The sequence below is a fragment of the Neoarius graeffei genome, chromosome 19, assembly GCF_027579695.1.
Source record: "Neoarius graeffei isolate fNeoGra1 chromosome 19, fNeoGra1.pri, whole genome shotgun sequence".
In the NCBI taxonomy this organism is placed as follows: Eukaryota; Metazoa; Chordata; class Actinopteri; order Siluriformes; family Ariidae; genus Neoarius; species Neoarius graeffei.
The window spans coordinates 13,781,642-13,795,456 of NC_083587.1; the positions used below are offsets into that span (position 1 = coordinate 13,781,642).

The following is a 13,815-nucleotide window of genomic DNA, read 5'->3' on the forward strand; positions in this document are numbered from 1 at the left end:
AAGCATACAGTAGACAGAGAAGCGTTCTACTAGAAGAGGTTCGAGAACTAGGGGAGACCAGTCTCACTCTTGAGAGATTATTTGCCTTTTCAGTACCGTCAGCTTGGAGATTTGTTCTTATGTTCCTGAAGAATACTGGCATTTTTGACAGGATTTAGTTAATTCTATTTATCTTCTTTTTTTTTTTGTCACTCCTCCATTGAAGCTCCACACCTCATTGCAATGTCGCAATAATACAGTTGGTGGCGGTAATGCACCATAGTGGATGCCAACCGCCAATAAATCGGAAAGAAGAAGAAGAAGAACCTGTTTCCACCATAGATATACATAGAAGACTAGATTTTTTTTTTTTTAATATTTTTTATTTAAACCATTTCATTTACAATATACAGTACATCAGACAATATTATCAAACATATGGACAGAACAAACAGACATGAAATGCGGATATACAACGGATATACAACTGTAAACAAAACACACAAACTATAAATGGTGCAAACGTGTAAAAAAAATAAAAAAATATGTATACACACACATGTATAAATTACAAAAATACATGAAATTTGGAGCACATACTTAATGTTTTAATGGCTTTCTTATTGGGAGAGGTTGATATTGTTTTTATGTAGAATTAAATTTCTTTTTTGAATGTACAAAAAGAGGGTCTGATTTTCAACACCTTACATTTATGGATATAAAATTTGGCCAGCAATATAATGAGATTAGCAAGAAAAAATTCACTGTCCAATTCTCTCTGATAATCTATAAATCCAAACAATACATTGTGCAAACATAGTCTCATGAATATGGTCCAAAATAAAATGACAAATGCCTTGCCATAGATTCCGAGTGTGTTCACAAGTCCAGAATACGTGGAAGACAGTCTCTGGGTGCACGTTACAGAAAGTACAGGATACATCAATGTCTTTAATGAACCTCACTAAGAATGTTTTGACAGGATAGCAACGATGAATGATTTTAAAAGAAATTTCTTTAACTTTGTTAACCAGTAGGTATCTATTAGGAAGGGTCCATATTTTTCCCCAACATAGGTTCTGAACATGTGTATTCCAGGTGGTAATTACATATGGGACAGAGACACAATCAGCTAAAAATAAGGAGCGAATTTTTTTGTTGTTTTTACGAGATGCTGGCAGAAAACATAATTTCCCTATGGGTGTGTCAATTGGATCAGGCAAAGGAGCCACAGTGGAAGGTGGAGTGGTGTAACCCTTGAAGAGCATAATTACACCAGATGGAATGGCGTCAAAGACGACCGCAAAATCTTTAGGGGTCACAGGGATCTTATAATGAGAAAGGAATTCTTGGTAATTAAATAAATTCCCTTCCTTATTGAAAAGCTGATTGATCTGTACAATGCCATTCCTAAACCAACTGTCAAAAAATAGAGATCTCCTTTTGTAACAAACATCCCTGTTGTTCCATATGAAATATCTATTAGGAGAAAAATTGTGCTTATAAATAAGAGACCAGGCCAAAAGTGTTTGCTTATGAAAGTTTGAGAGAGAGACAGGTATACGATCAATATTATAATTACAAAGTAGAAGAAACTTCAGACCACCCAAATTAGAGAATATATGACTTGAGATGATGTTCCAAACAGAGGTAGGTTCTTTTAAATAATGCTTAATCCAATTAACCTTGAATGTGTTTAGTGTACTAAAATCAAGAAAATTTAGGCCACCACTACTATAATTATTCATTAAGACAGACTTTTTAATATAATGAGTTTTATTCTTCCAAACAAAATTATAAAGCAACTGATCGATCTCCTTGATAACTTTTTTATGAACATCTAAGGAAATGGCAGCATAGGTAAGCCTGGATATACCTTCCGCCTTAGAGAGTAGTGTTCTACCTTTTAGTGAAAGATCTCTTTGAAGCCACTGATTAAGTTTTTTTTTTTTTTTGGTTCTTTCTAAAATTGGGATAAAGTTCAAGTCACACCTGTCTTTTTGGTTTTTTGTAACAATTATTCCTAGGTATGTGATTCTTTCTTTAATTGGAATATTGCAGATAGCAGGTAACTCACATTTCTTGACTGCCATTAGTTCGCATTTATTTACATTCAAACGAAGACCCGAAGCTTTAGAAAACATTTGAATTATATCGAGAGCAAGAGAAACTTGAGAGGAGTCTTGTAAAAAGAGGGTCGTGTCGTCAGCTAGTTGGCTTATAATAACTTCCCTATCTGTGACCGATATACCTTTCAGATTACTCGCTTTGATATGATTAGCTAATAGTTGAGTGGAAAGCAGAAATAAATAAGGACTGATAGGACATCCCTGACGGATCCCACGTTTTAACTCAAATCTAGGAGATGTACAATTTTTTTAGTTTAATTGAGCTACTCCCATTGGCGTACAATGTTTTAATTGTTCTGCAAAAAAAAAATCACCAAAACCAAATTTGTCAAGTGCTTTAAAAATGAATTTGTGTTCAACTGAATCAAAAGCTTTGTAAAAATCCAAAAAGAGGATGAAACTTTCATTATTAATTAACTCTGGGTAATCTAATATGTCAAGTACAAGTCGAATATTATTGGAAATATGCCTGTTTCTCATAAATCCAGATTGTGTCTCATCTATAATATCATCCAAAACATTTTTTAAGCGCTTAGCAAAAATAATAGCTAAAACTTTGTAGTCATTGTTGAGGAGACTGATTGGACGCCAATTATCAATAAGTAAAATATCTTTCTTAGGTTTAGGGATGAGGGTTATGAGGCTCTGTGTTAGAGTGGGAGGGAGAGCACCTTTGGCAGTACTTTCGCAAAACACTTGTAACAAAAACGGAGCTAATTCCTTGGAGAAGGATTTGTAAAACTCAGATGTAAGACCATCCACTCCAGGAGATTTGTTGTTCTTTAAGCTGCTAATTGAGTCTATTACTTCCTTTAAAGTGATTGGACAATTACAGAACTCTTGGTCTGCAGTACTGATCGGAGTAATACCAGTTAAAGAATCCAGAAACGAGACAGTACTGTCTTCACAATATTGGGAGCCGTATAAATTTTTATAAAAGTTGGAGCAGAAGTTTGCAATCTGGTTTGCATCATCACATATTACATTGTCTATTCTTAGTTGATGAATGGTATTATTTTTGGACTGGGACTTTTCTAACCTGAAGAAATATGCCGAGTTCTGTTCACCTTCCTCCATCCATTGCCTTCTGGACCTTACAAAAGCCCCTTCAGCTTTAGACTGGTAGATCTTGTCTAGTTTGTTTTGATATTCAAATAGTGTTTCTTTTTCTTCAGAGGACAACTTATCAGGGCATATGGAGGATAAGGTAGTTATCTTGGAATTCACCTTTTCTTCCTCATGTCGTTTGTCTTTAGTGAGATTACTGCAATTTTTTTTCTAAAAAATTTCCCAACTTCAAACTTTAGAAGTTCCCATTTACTTCCATATACTCTTTCAGCTTGGGCTTCATTCCAATAGATTCGTATTAGTTCCTTAACCCTGAGTTTTACTGCTTCATGACACAAAATAGAGCTATTAAGTTTCCAGTATGAGTTTTGGTGAAATTTAGTGGAAGAGGGAAGTAAAGAAATGTTAATTTGGATAGCCTTGTGATCAGTCAACGGGGTTGAGAGAATGTTAATATTTAAAGAGTCTTTAAGATTGCTTGAAACTAACCAAAATCTATTCTAGATTGTCTACTCCTTGTTTTATTGCACCAGGTAAAAATTCTGTCATGAGGGTGCTTTTCTCTCCAAGCATCTAATAAATCAAACTTTTGCATTAGTGATTTTAAGTTTGCACTGCTACTAGTTTGGTATCTTGGTGGCCACCTACCAATAGTGTCATCCAGAGTAATATTAAAGTCTCCCCCTATAATTAGATGAGCATTAGGAAATCTGGCCAGCCAATAACAAATTTTCTTTTCCACGATAGTAAGCAAAGTGTTATCAGATACTAAGTTATATCCATAAATCTCATCTCATCTCATTATCTCTAGCCGCTTTATCCTTCTACAGGGTCGCAGGCAAGCTGGAGCCTATCCCAGCTGACTACGGGCGAAAGGCGGGGTACACCCTGGACAAGTCGCCAGGTCATCACAGGGCTGACACATAGACACAGACAACCATTCACACTCACATTCACACCTACGGTCAATTTAGAGTCACCAGTTAACCTAACCTGCATGTCTTTGGACTGTGGGGGAAACCGGAGCACCCGGAGGAAACCCACACGGACACGGGGAGAACATGCAAACTCTGCACAGAAAGGCCCTCGCCGGCCCCGGGGCTCGAACCCAGGACCTTCTTGCTGTGAGGCGACAGCGCTAACCACTACACCACCGTGCCGCCATATCCATAAATGTTAATTAAAATAAAGTTGGAGTTGTGAGTGTCCACAACCTGACATACATAGTGACCATTCTTATCACAGTCAGTATGTAATATACCCCCTGTAAAATTATTTTTAAGAGTGCAAACTCCAGCAGAACGTTGTGTAGCATGTGAGAAAAAGGCCTCATTCCCCCACTGAGATTTCCAAAAGTGCACATCATTAACAGTATGAGTCTCCTGAAAAAAACAGAAATCAGTTTTGCATTGTTTTCCAAATAAAAATAAAGCTTTTCGTTTCAAGTTATCCCTTAAACCCCTGGCGTTGAGAGAAACTACAGATAACGACAAACTTGTGTTATAAAGACGAACTTAAACGCGCTAACCGCACAGCTCTTACCCTGAGAACTATGAAGGAATGATACGAGAGCAGCATCATATTATGGTAAAAGGAAATGTAAATACAGCTTAAGTTTAGCCATCGAACTTTTGCAAAATACCCAGCACAAATGTCAAGGGCAACATAAGGTGTGGTGGATTGTAGTTGCCATACTCCTTAAATCAACCTGGAAGAGATATCTCCTGTCTCTCAATGAAGGCGATTTTCCCAGCCTTGCATGCTTCACTCACAAGCGGCCAGAACTTCATCCTCGATTCCCTATCGGCTTTGCAGAGATCTTCCGCGAAGCGCAGACCGTTCTCTTTGAGGTAGGATGAATTCTTTGCTGCAGCCCACACGGCTGCTCTGTGTACACGGGAGGAGAACTGTATGATGATGCCTCTGGTGGCGTTCGGTTTCTTCACCCCGACGCGGTGCACTGTGTCGATAACATCTGGGAGTCGTTCAGCATCTGATGGCAGCAGCGCCTGGCAAATGCGGATCACCTCTTTCCGTACACCTTTGTCTTCCACCCTCTCGGCCACACCGTGTAGTTTTAAATTCCAGCGCCTCGAATATCTCTCCATCTCAGTGATGCGCAATTCCAGCATGTTAACATGCTTCTTTTCTTCTTCAAGAGAGAGCTCGAGTTGGGAAACTTTCCCCTTCACCTCACTCATTTGCCTGCAGACAGTCTCCATTTCTCCCCTCAGACCTGTGATTTGAGCAGTGTTATTTTGGACCAAAGTCTTCAGCTCATCTGATCTGGCGTTGATCAACGTTGACAGAGTAGACACAATATCAGTGTTGGCCATTTCAGTTTTACCTCTCTTTACAGGAGGTTTCTCTGGGGTGACAGGCAGAGAAGGAAAGTCCTCTTCACTTATTACGGAAAATTTCGGGGTGTCATCACGGGCAGAATAATCGTGGCAGTTATCAATTAGTGCATTGGAAGCACCTGCGACCGACAGCTCCTCCATTTTCTTCGCAGTACTTTTTCTCTTCCCACCGGAGTTCGACATAACTCGATAAAGTCGCCTTACAAGTTAAATAAGATACCAAAATAACGAAGATAACTCAGTGCTGTGTCACAAAGAAAAGTTGCACGCCGTGCAAAAGCAGTCTTTACATATTAAAGTTCAACTTGATAGCTGCACTCGAAAACACGACTGTTTACAGCGCCATCTTGGCCCCGCCCCCACATAGAAGACTAGATGCCTCACCGCGTATTCCAGGATGTCCGCACAGGGCGGCCATCTTACCACAGGCAAGCTTTTCCACAGAATTTGCGGTACACTGAGGTAAGACCATTGAGATGCTTAAATGTTTATACTCTTATCTCGCTGAAATTTTGACGTATATACAAATGGTTTGATTTCTTAAAACATTATTAATGTGGTTGTAATTCTGGGTGCTTGAACAGGCTAAAATCGTACCTTTTCTCTTCAAAAACGACTTACTTCAGCTTTGTCAAAGTTGTGTTTCATGCTAGGCTAGCTCGTAGCACCAAGTAATTTTACATGGAAGGTCATGAGATAATATTTTCAATAACTGAAGTTGCACTTGCACATGGTTTTCATTTTCGGGTTGGTTAATTTAAAACAACTTGCATTATGATTTCTAGAGGAAATTAAATTACTGACTGTGATGAGATGCCAAACTTCTGCGCGGCTTTCGGTTGCTCGACCCGGCGATGTCTGGAAAGTAGGGCACGCGGGATCACCTTTCACCAGTAAGATAATACATCATTTTTTTAAGGATAATCGGTAGCGTTATTTACTTAGTGAAATAATGTCCAATACAGTTCCTGAAATGAGCAGCCGGGCTAGGACAACAATATCATACTGTATTGTTACATTTGGGTGTGAGGTTGTGAGTAAGCTGTTTATTTAACTTTAGCTTCCCCTACGGCCCTATCACATGTAAAAATATTTTCACTAAAAATTGGAAATAAATTGTATGGTTATTTGTCCTAAGGCTGCAGTTATCCATAAGTATGCAGTGTTAGGCTTCTCACAGCATAGGAATTTCAGCATGTATTTTTTTTAAAACATAAAATGATTATTCATCATTAATATCATAAATGCATACTTCCGTTTGTTTTTTTTATATGCCGTTTGAATATCGATTGAAATTTGAGGAAGTTACGGTCATCTGAAAAGTACATATCGCTACCAACACAATGTAATGGGTAAGCCAGCTGTCTGAGGTAAGATGGCCGCCATGTGCGGACGTTCGACTTCGTTGACGGGCAACGGGGACGAGGCATCTAGTCTTCTATGTATATCTATGGTTTCCACTCTCAATGCAGGGCCGGACTTACCATTAGGCAAACCAAGGCGGTTGCCTAGGGCCCCCAAAATTTGGGGGCCCTTAACAGTCAGCCCCATCACGGTAAACACCAAACAATATATATGTAATCTTAATTTGTCTCTGATATTAAGTAGTCAATGATATAAATGGAAAAACACACCAAAAAAGCATCAGAATATCGAATTCATGTGTATATAGTATTTGTCCCAGCACACACACCCCCGGTTGTCTTACATTGGACTAGTCCATGATCTGACGATGTAGACAGGTGCGCAACGGAAATTCAAACCAAAGCAGAGGGAACCGTAAACAAGACGAAGCGCAGTTATGAGAGTGGTTGCGCTAAACGAAAAAAAAGGGCATAAAGCAAAAAGAATGCAGCTGCACTTCTGAAACTAACTAGATTTTTCAAATTACATTTTTTTATGTATAATCTGAAATATCAAGAGTAGTAGCTGAAGTAGCCTGTTTATTTATTTATTCAAATCAATCTAATTATTATAGCTGTCGGTCAAATATGCAACCTTTTTCAAGAAGCAACTTTAAAGCAATCTTTTATTGTTGCAAGTTAGAGCATAAGTGGATATTGAGTCAAATTGTGACTGAGGGGGAAAAGGTATCAGTCATAGCTTGACGGTTTTAGTTGCAGTGGCAGCAGTTGACTTTCTACCACTTTTACACTCTTTTCTGGAGACCAGAAAGACAATAACAATAGGATTATATAGATGATGAAGGCCAGGAGAAGTACATGGAGAAGAGACAAGCAAGAAAGGCACAAAGGAGAGAGGGAGACCTGAAACATAAAGGCAAAACAGACACACAGATGAAGAAAAACGGGTACAGACAAAGAAATGGAAGACGGGGACAAAGAGAAGGGATTCATTTTAACAATACATTTTGGGTATTTATTTCTACTGTTCCATGATTGATTGATTTGCTGTTGTCTTGTGTCACAGTAGTGAAAGATAAGAGACAAGACGGATGGACAACGCCAACTTCTGCCAGTGAGCCTTTGCTGAACAAGGTATGTGATTTGACAAAGGATTACTTGTGTTCATAGATCATATCATCAAAGAAAAGTGTATTGAGTTTTGTTATAATGCTGTATTGTTTACTGTAGTTTGGGTTCCATACCTCTGCACACCACCTTTCTATGAAGACTTTGGAGAAGCCAGCAACAAGTAGGACTTTCTTTCTCATATGATTATGATGAACAATGGACATTTGGAGATTAAGGACTTTTCAGTAATGTACTGGCTGCGACCTTTAAAAACTCATACCTCTCTCTCGCGCACGCACCCACACACTCGCCCACCCACCTACACCCCATTATGGAATGGTGATGGCATACATGAACAATGGAATTTTGAAGATTAAGGACATTTCAGTAATGTACTGGCTGCATCCTTTGCAAACTCACAATCCCTCTGTATCTGTCTCTCAACCACTGTATTGCCTGTCACTAAATGGCTCTCTCTCTCATACATTTATCTTGGCATCAGTCTTATCCCATTGAAATGTAGAGGTTTCGATAGAGTAATATCCATTTGTGTTGTAGTTCTGATAACAGTAAGATCATTTTGTATCTCTGGTAATGTGTGTCTGGTAATATGCATCTTTGTGTTCTACTTCTGATAAGAATAAGATCATTTTATATCTGGTAATATGCATCTGTGGAGTAAAAATAACTGGATTTCAGATATCCTTGTTTTATTAAAATATGGAGATTGACTCTTAAAATTGTCTCTCTCTCTCTCTGTCTCTTCTTCTGTTGTTTGCCTTGTCGCTCTCTCTCTTTCTGGCTTGATCTGAGCAATAAACACTGTCAGAATTTTGGCAAATGCTGGAGTAATCTCAAACCTGTTTCACTGTGGAGCTTATTTGAAGCACATTGTTAGTGGCAGTTTGCTATCTTTTTTTCTGAATTTACAGCAAGGAGATATGGCATATGCCAAGTAGGGATGACCATTATTCTGTATGTGTGTTTCAAGACTGACTTTTGAGGGCCCTATGTCTGTATTTTGCCTAGGGCCCCAAAATGGCTAGAACCGCCCCTGTCTCAATGTCCATGTGCCTGGTAATAAATCCACTTGAAACGTCTTGAAAGTTGAACTTTAATCCTCGTTTTAACAATTACAAATGTTCTAAAGATGCAGAGAGCCAGATAAGAAAAACTGTTTGCTTCCATGGCTCCTCAAGATCTACAATGAGAAGCGCGAGACCGTTCCTATGGAATTCTAATTCTAACGTTCTCTAATTCTTCTAACCTTGCCACGTATTAATCATGAAATAAACTACTTATATGAAATTACAAATTCAAATGAAATTTATACTTAAATTGTAATTCACATCTATATGAATTCTACTTTGGCCGCTACAGGTGCTATGAAATCCCTGGGCCACACCCGGGGCCAAACGTCTGTGGCTGAGAAGCAGTCACAATGACTGATGTGTGTATCAAATTTCATGAGTTTTCATGCATGGGAAATGCCTCAAAAAAAGCCAAGTGCGACAGAAAAAAAAAAAATCCTTCGAAAAACAATAGGGTCTTCCCACCGAACGGTGCTCGGGCCCTAATAAATAAAAATAATTCCATCTCAGGTAATGAGCTGTGTCATCAGACAAGATCAAAGAGTGGGGGGGGGGGCTTCTGGTTGATTAACCAATAACTGTTGGAACTGAAACTCATTTGTAAAATTGAATTATATTGGTAAATCTAAAAAGTGTTGATAATTTTAGCCACCTCTCTAGTATGTGTTTTTAAAAGATTCTGCTTTGAAGTTAAGACAAAGACCCAGCTCCATCCTGAAAATTCAGGAAAACTTGCTTTACCTGACACAGGAGTCTCCTTCCATAAATAACCATTAACTCAAGAATTAAAATCCACATATTCCATAATAAGCATAAGAACATGTTTATTGGACAGAAAACACACCACAAATCCAGAAAGATCAAACATTTCCAATGCATCCACTTCCAAAAAGAGACTCATCCATCACACGAGTGTGTTTAAACCCCAGAGAGAACCCTTAAAAGGTATCATTCCACAACAAACCATTTAGTACTTGCTCTTTTTGAAATACCCTAGGTCATTCCGAGTTGCATATGCATGCTGCACATGAAAATGTTCTTTTACCCCCATTCCCTGTATCAGCCTATGAAAGAAAATAGACAGAAAAACAAGCAAATCAGAAAAAGCCCTATGAACTTGCGTCACTTTGAAAATTAGTAGTCATGGCCTCACCCATAACCCACTGGAGGGAGCGTCTCAGTGCTGTTAGCCAATCAGAAGCAATATGTTTACATGTCATGAATATTAATGAGTAAGAGCTGAAATCCTGTCGTTCTCTCCCCACCCACTCCTCCACCAAACTAGAACAGCCTGAAACAGGAGCACCACAGAATTTTTTTTTTTTTTTCACCAAAACCAGCTCACAGGGCATTCATTCGTACTAGAGACCACCGCACAATTAATGAAAAAACGATGCAATGACACCTTTAAAGGTTTGAGATAAAACCCTACAACAGCATGGTTTCCTTTCAGAACCCTTTTAATAAGAGTGTAAAATTCATAACAGCTCAGGAACTGACATTCTGACATCAAGAATTCAAAGTAGTAAAACATTTACCGTATTTTTCGGACTATAAGTCGCACTTTTTTTCATGGTTCGGCTGGCCATGCGACTTATACTCCGGTGCGACGTATATGTGTTTTTTTTTTTCACCGCGGAATAACTGGAGCTGATGCTGAGTCTGACGACAGCCACGCAGAAGAGGAAACGGCGCTTCGTCTGCTGCTGGAGTTGGCAGAGTTGTTCAGAAGCGACACCGAGGATGAGGAATTCAATGGATTTGCTGATTTGGAGTGAAATCACCAGCTTGATTGACCTGTGTTTTATTATTAATGATAGGGCTATAGTTATTTAAATAAGTTATGTAATGATTTTAGGCAGTGCTTAATTTGTGAAGTGGGAGGTCCCGGAACGCAGGAGGTGGGTGGGTCCGGCGACTCAAAAAAAAAAAAAAAGTGGGGGGTGGTTTACTATAACTTTACGCACACGTGCTTATTGTGTGTGTAAAAAAAAAAAATAATATCAGACATTATGATCTTAGAAAACGCTTTAGTGACAAACAGTTACAGACAGTAATATGTCGTGATATGTTATAAAATATTTTTATTAGGCTATATATTAAATTATATTAAATTTCTCTTCTAAAATAACAGACTACTCATATCACAACCGGTTTATTTCACCATTGGAGATCAGATCACACAAGACATGAGTTAAATTACTCTTTTTAAGGATTTAAGTAGGGTATTTAAAAGCGGTTGTTTTGTTTTTTTTCACTAGACGGTTGTCTTTGGAGATGTACCTATAGCCTACTTGACCTCTGATTTAATGAAATAAAATTCGACAAATATGAAGAATGACTCTCCTCGATGATGACTACAGCTTTAATAACAAAGATGAAAGAGCCATGGGGCGATAATAAGCCCTACCGGTAAAAATAATCTAAAAGCAAACTGATTAATGCATCAGTAATGGGCTACTAATATTAGTTATAATAATAATAATAATAATAATAATAAAGGCTATTAGTAATAACGATAGTGATAGTAATAAAGATAGTAGTAGATATTTAAAATAATCAGACTAGGCTACTTACAGGGCAAAGGGCGCGTTATCACTGCTCAGCTGTTCGTTTATTAAATAAACAATGCAGTCGCGCAGTAACCACGCGCCGCTTATCAGATACAATCACAGATTCTATGGATAGAATAACCCTTCAAAAAAGTGCGACGTATATATGTTTTTTTCGTCTTCATAATGCATTTTTTGGCTGATGCGACTTAAACTCCGGAGCGACGTATAGTCCGGAAAATACGGTAATCATTTATCCTTTTTGGAAGCAGATGTAATAATTTTACTTCAAATCCATAGTGTGAACAGATGACTTGTATCCAATCTTAAACAATGTATTCAAATAAATTCTCCCATTTCTAAGAGGTGGTTCGTGCTTTCAGAGAAGTTTAAACACAGATTCAGTATCAGTTCTGCCTAAAAAAACATGTATAATTCATAAACCCATAGTTTTCCTACAGTTTTTTTCTACAGCACTGAAATGAAATGCTTTATTAAGTGCACTTTCACACCTGCAGCGTTTCCCGTGTGTTCAGTCGTGTGAACAAATGCAGCGATAAAATGATTTGATTCTGAATTGACTCATCAACAGGAAGTGAATCAAACATGTGGAGGAGGTTTTTTTTTTTTGGTAGAACAATTAAAATGGACCAAAGGACAGAACTGTAGTGCTGCAGAAATGCCATGCACTCTGAAGATTTGGAGAAAAACTCAAACCATTTTAAACTAGCCCTTTATTTAATTAAAACTTTTCAGCCATACACACTGCAACAATTATTCCCTTTCGATTCATTTAAGGATGTGCAGTTTGAAACCAAATAGCAAACAAATCAATTTCACTCCAATTCAGACTCGACACACAGATTAACAGATGTGAAAGCACACTTGGCAGACAGGCTTTGGAAGCTAAAAAGGCTTGAAAAGAAAAAGTGCAGCCACTAAAACAAGTATACATGTGTACGTTTCTCCTGGTGGTCACCCACATCAAACAGCGAAACCGAAGGCATTTCATTTCAGAAAACCACGCTGACCAGCTCGAAAGCACCACAGAAGAAACACTGATATTTATCTCTCTCACACACATGCACGCGCACACACACGGAAGGAAAAAAATCAAATCCAAAACATGAACATAAATGTAAAAACTATGGGAAACACTGTTCCCGATAATTAACTCCACCCTACAGTGAAATATGAGGGACTCTGCCCCCGATAAATACACACTGGTAGACAAAAACTACCTTCACACAGTGCATTATGGAAGACACTGCTCCCGATAATGTTTCAGAATGAGAAATATGTTCCAAAAAAACAAGCTTCATCACAGAAATTGCGACACATTTGGCTCTGATGAGCATGTGCTGATACTTAAACAAACGAGGTGATGAAGCAAAGCTGCTGCTCCCATCACAATGTTGATTATTTTCCTTTAACAGGATTATACAGAGTACAATTTTTATTCCTGTGTCACTAGGTGGTGGGGGCATTTTGTTGTCGTGTGTCCAGCCGAGATTTTTGTTAGAGGGATTGAATGTGATTATAGCGTCCTTCCTGCTTGAAGTATATTTAAGGGGATTTCAGGCGTACAGGTTACTAACAAGAAGGACTAGACTAGATTAGAACAGTAAAAGCAGCTGCTGTAGAAAATTAGTCAACACCTCTCACCAATGATATGGCATTAAAAATAATTTTTAGGGCATTTTAGCTGAAAAGCCACCGAGGCGAATCCAGATCAACATGTGATAAAAGAGCAAAATGATGATTTTATATCAGCACCTGCCTTGAGTGTTTCCACCAAATTGTAAATATTTGTAACAAATCCGTTGTGACAAAGTACATCACTGAATAGCCAGAACTTCTGTTCCATGAACAACTTCCTACACTACAGGATTTTGGAAAAAAAGAGGCATGTGCGCTTATTTCTGGTGACTGCTTGTTTGGTAACGTATTCCTCGGAGCAGATGCTGCTTTGATAAACTGACAGTATAACCGTCACAATTATGGAAGGCACTGCTTCCGATAACCAAAAAATTAAGTACAAAAACACACTTATAGTGAACACTGTCACTGATAAATAAATAAACAATTTCTCTGTGAATAACAGGTCAAAATCATAATCCAGAAGATCCAAAAGCAGCGTTTTTTTCCCTCTGCAAGGAATT

General features: G+C 38.3%; 1 long non-coding RNA gene across 1 annotated transcript in view; it reads left to right on the forward strand.

The window, feature by feature from the left end:
* The window catches only part of LOC132867836 (uncharacterized), a 35,116-nt gene extending 26,575 nt beyond the window's left edge, over positions 1-8,541 (forward strand). The window contains exons 2-3 of the long non-coding RNA XR_009650782.1: positions 7,967-8,034; positions 8,131-8,541. This is a non-coding gene — a long non-coding RNA (uncharacterized LOC132867836). The remainder of the gene's footprint in view (positions 1-7,966; positions 8,035-8,130) is intronic.
* The last annotated feature ends 5,274 nt before the right edge of the window (positions 8,542-13,815 follow it).